This window comes from Oncorhynchus tshawytscha, linkage group LG26 (genome assembly GCF_018296145.1).
Source record: "Oncorhynchus tshawytscha isolate Ot180627B linkage group LG26, Otsh_v2.0, whole genome shotgun sequence".
NCBI lineage: Eukaryota > Metazoa > Chordata > Actinopteri > Salmoniformes > Salmonidae > Oncorhynchus > Oncorhynchus tshawytscha.
Window position 1 is genome coordinate 10072998 of NC_056454.1, and position 4982 is coordinate 10077979.

The 4982-nt window shown below is 41.1% G+C and overlaps 1 protein-coding gene across 1 annotated transcript in view; it reads right to left on the bottom strand.

The window, feature by feature from the left end:
- The window catches only part of plcd4b (phospholipase C, delta 4b), a 28168-nt gene extending 25427 nt beyond the window's left edge, over nt 1-2741 (bottom strand). The window contains exon 1 of the mRNA XM_024388792.2: nt 2384-2741. The gene's annotated coding sequence lies outside the window, so the exon portion shown is untranslated. The remainder of the gene's footprint in view (nt 1-2383) is intronic.
- Nucleotides 2742-4982: the final 2241 nt, after the last annotated feature.

Consider the following 4982-nt stretch of genomic DNA (forward strand, 5'->3'; position numbering starts at 1 on the left):
GAGTCCAAATTTTGGTTCCAACCTCCATGTCTTTGTGATATGCGGTGTGGTGAATGGATGATCTCCGCATGTGTATTTCCCACCATACAGCATAGAGGAGGAGGTGTTATGGTGTGGGGGTGCTTAGCTGGTGACACTGTCTGTGATTTATTTAGAATTCAAAGCCCACTTAACCAGCATGGCTACCACAGCATTCTGCAGTGATACACCATCACATCTGGTTTGGGCTTAGTGGACCATAATTCGTTTTTCAACAGGACAATGACTGGACACACATCCAGACAGTGTAAGGGCTATTTTACGAAGAAGGAGAGTGATGGAGTGCTGTATCAGATGACCTGGCCTCCACAATCACCCAACCTCAACCCAATTGAGATGGTTTGGGATGAGTTGGACCGCAGAGTGAAGGAAAAACAGTCAACAAGTGCTCAGCATATGTGGGAACTCCTTCAAGACTGTTGGTAAAGCTTTCCAAGTGAAGCTGGTTGAGAGAATGCCAAGAATGTGCAAAGCTGTCATCAAGGCAAAGGGTGGCTACTTTGAAGAATCTGAAATATAAAATATTTTTATTAGCTTTTTGGTTACTACATGATTCCATATGTGTTATTTCATAGTTTTGATGTCTTCACTATTATTCTACAATGTAGAAAATAGTAAAAATAAAGAAAAACCCTTGAATGAGTAGGTGTTCTAAAACTTTTGACAGGTAGTGTAAATGTTTGCAAGCTAGATATCTTATATCGCTTAAGTTAACTGTCTAAAATGTGCTAAATGCTCTGTAATTGTGCATTTGGTTTGCTAATTTAGTATCTAGTAAGCTATCTAGCTAAGTGGTTAGCTTCTTCCAAAATCAAGCTTTGCTTGGTAACAGCAGATAATCCTGTGCAGGATCAAGAGCCTTGTTGCCTAATATTTGTTGTGTGTGTGCTGTAAACTTTCAGTAGCATTTTTGGGTTCTTGTATAACTTTTAGCTGGGATGTCTGTCCTGCAAATGCATTAGCGCAATGCGCTCCTTAGCATTTAGTTAGCATTCTCTATGGGATTTTACATGTACTTGTTAGCATTGCTAACCTTTGGATTACAAAGGGTCAGTGGGGTTTTAAAATAGCTCCCCTTGTGTTCAGTGCTGGTATTACCGAATATCCCGGTATGGCACAAGGTCGGTATGGAGGTATGACAATCTGGATACCGCCCAAGCCTATTAATGATGGCAACTTTTGGCTCAGCTATCTAGTCCCTTGGGAAAGAGGTTCTTAAACCTTATCAGAGAGGAAACTCACAAGGATTATTGTATTGTATACACTGAAAAACAAACAAATGTTCCATAAAGGGATAGTTCAAATGGCTACTCTCCCTTTTTTGGGGGCTTTTCAATGGCTCTCTTTCCTTTTATCTTTGTAGAACAATGGCAAATATTTATAGTATCCTCAGGGGTTGTTTTCAACTGTTCACAGCGAGGTCCATGTTCCACTGTTCAAAATACCACAGTTACTTCCCTTCCAGGTCCACTGTTAGTAAATATCAACTCTTTACCCAGCAATACAAGTATAGCAAAAGCAAAGAAACTATATTTTTGATACTTTTTAACCACCCCAGTGATGTTGTTGATTGTTGTGAGATGTTTGTGAAAAGATGTTAAAGAAGAGGCAGAAACAGAACTCTCATTTCCTGGACCCCTTCTGTAACTACAAATACAAAAAAAGTCATATGGTTCTAGCCAAAGAATAACCTTCTATGTTATTTGAGGGGCGGTGGCAGGAGTGTTTCGGGACAGAGAACTCTTTCAGGGGACTTGACTAATATGTGCAAGAGTGTGGTCAACACACACACGCACAGAGTCATGACTCACTGGTAAATTGGTCTCATACTCACACAAAAAATACTCAAAGTAATATAGAAATACTATACACCCAGTGAAGTAGCAGCCTCATTATATGCCCATATGACTCCACTACAAGCACCCCTTATTATAACCATTTGTGATATCCACAGGAATGTTCAACTTCCCCTTTCATGAAAGCTCTGTGCTTGACCCTCACAGGTTGGTTCTACACTTCAGTAGGAGCTATGTGAAGAATCCTATAAACAAACCAGTCTTTTATCATGCGAAGAATCCTATAAACAAACCAGTCTTTTTTCATGTCTGTAAAACATGCTTGTGCCAGGGAGGGAGGCTGGCTGAAGGACAACAAAGTAGAACCAGATGCTGTAATATGAGACAGTATTAAAACAGGGACCAGGGGGTATATTATCATCAAACCAACAAAATCAACACTAAACCACAAACTGTACTGAACATATACTGTATTGTATAGATGAGGAAAAAAGTTGAGTTTCTGTAAAGTAATGTGAAGGGTCAAAGGAGAAAAAAAAGAGACTTACCAAATTGTAGACTGCTCACTTGGGTCTTTGCCCCGACTCAGCTTGGGCTGCCACTGCTGTGACGAGCTCCAGAATAGATTGATGTTTGGTGAGAGCCAGTCCAGGAAAAGGCTCTAGATCAGAATTAGGGAGTGCCCAAAAGATAGCTGGCCCCCAGAGATGGGGGTCTGTTGGAGGTAGCAAGCCCAGTAGAAAGCTCCAGAACTTAAGACACTCAGGGAGTGTCCTGAGACCACTAGCACAGCACAGGGAGATGGGGAGTGTCCAGAGGAAAGCTGGCTCAGTGTCAGCCTCTCTGTCTACCAGGCTCCACTCTGCCTGCGTTGTCTGGGAAAACTGATCCCCAGACAACACTGCCGCATGCTGGTACACTGTTCCCCCCTCCACCTACCCCCTCTCCTCCCTTTCCTGCCACTCCCTCTTTTTTTCCTCCCCCCTCGCATCTGATGAGGGCTGTTCCTTTTTTCCAAGGCTGCTCTCTTCGCTCTCCTTTACCGTTTTCCGGTATGCTGCCTCTCACTTTAAATGTCTTGCTCTCTCTGTCTCCACACACTCTCCCTTATATATCAGCTGACTGCAGATCCGATTCACTCCTCTTCCTGGTTTAAAGAGCAAAAGCCCCTAAAAACCAACTTCACATTTAGAAAACAGCCTGTGGCATTGATGAGTCAGAAACATGTGTTCTATTTTCAAAATTGACTACAAGGTGTAAAAAGGATAATTTTGGTCATAAAGTCAGTCTCATCCAAAACAGTTTTGTGAGACTCGTGGTCGTGACGGCATCACCACGTAAATTAAAGTTGGGTTTGTTTCAATCCTGCCTACATGCTCACAGCAAGTAATCATCAATTCGGAGTGCAGCTGCATGCGACCCAATCGCAATGCCGGTCATAAATTTCAGTTGATCTTGGATGGCTAGTTTGTGACCATAGGTAAATTACACATGGGACAATATGTTAAAATTCTAATTGTTCCAAATTTCAATGACATAAAAAGCATTTCATGAGAAAACTAAAAAGTGTGCAACATGAAAATAGTCTCATTTACATTGTGTAATTTATTGATGGTCCCTAACTAGCACCAGGATTGGCTATCCAAAGTCAAACCACGGTCCCGCACTAGCCGGCTGAAGCTAATTGGCAAAAGAACTCCTTCCCACCTTTGAACACACACACATAAAATCAAACCACACCCCGAAACCAACTCACGTTTCAATTTATCGTGGATGCTAGCATTTCTTAATAACCCAAATAGAAAACGAGGCCAAATCAGGAAGTTCAGCCGCCATTTAAAGGGCAGCAACCCAGACAGGCCTTTGTGCTTACCTTAGTCAAGGAGGGGTTAGGTTGCCTGTGCAAGATCAAAATACATGTAGAGAGCTGCATACAGTACTCGAGTTCTCACAAACCCAATCGTTTTCATACATACTGCACTAATCCCATCTGAGTTAATTTACATCTATTGCACATGCAGCCATGTTTTGCTGAGTTTATTGTCCAATATATTGATAGTTACATTATATTCCATCCTCTCCAACATCTAAAACCCTCTCTGATGTGTTTGTATTTACCCACTTAGCACTGGTACAATGACTGATACCATATCTGAAAACATGGTAGGAAATGGTAGAGTGAGTTACACTAAAGAGAAAAGACCTAATCGAGAAAGCGCCATCCCATTTGGCTGTGTGCCCATGCACTGCAGTCAAGAGACCAGAGTGGTAGAATGAGCTGTGGGAACAGCTTTCACAGCATCACATATCACTCTTATGAGAATTCTACCCTCCTGTGGACCAAACCTTTCTCTGGTATCTAACGGAAAACATTAGTTAAAAATCCTGGAGTTTGGGTATAATTTGCAATTGCCCCTTTGCAACCCCATTTCACTCGTAGTAGCAGTATTTAAATAAATTACTTTGCAATCAGTACAATTTATTTCACATAGAATACCACCTATTTAAAAAAAAATCATAATACATTTTCAATATCTACAAAATGTCATTCTCATTTTCCTAATGCACACTCACTTGTAACATAAAATGGAGCGTTCCAGATAGGTGGATATAAAAAAAACATTTATGGGCACTTTCCCGACAGGAAAGCACATTACAGATTTTAGCAGAGATCCTCTAGGGATCCAGTTTATTTACAAATGGAATCTACCCCAATAAACAAAATGAAAATCCCTCCCTTGTATTGTTAATGGTCCCTATGGCGGAAATGGTAGGCTAAAAGCTGTTAAAGGCTAATGTACAAGTGAAGGGAAACCTTTCTTCTCTTCAATAACCTGCGCTCAGATAATTTACAATAACTCGGAAATCACATTTGAAATCTCAATTTCCAATAATAGAGGACAAACAGCTATTCCTTCAACAATTCAAGAAAGTAAGTGGTTTTTGCTGAGATTGGGGCTTTGTTTTGGAATACGTTACAGTAGATATGGTCAACGTATAGCTCCTATAACTCCGAAGCAAAAAGGTAGCTCTCTGTTGATGCAGAGCCACCTTTTGTGGGCCCTAAGCAAGATTTGTCTTGAGTGGATGGTCAGGGGGCCGGAACATTATTAGAAATAATGTGTAGACTGCAAGAAGCCCAAACAG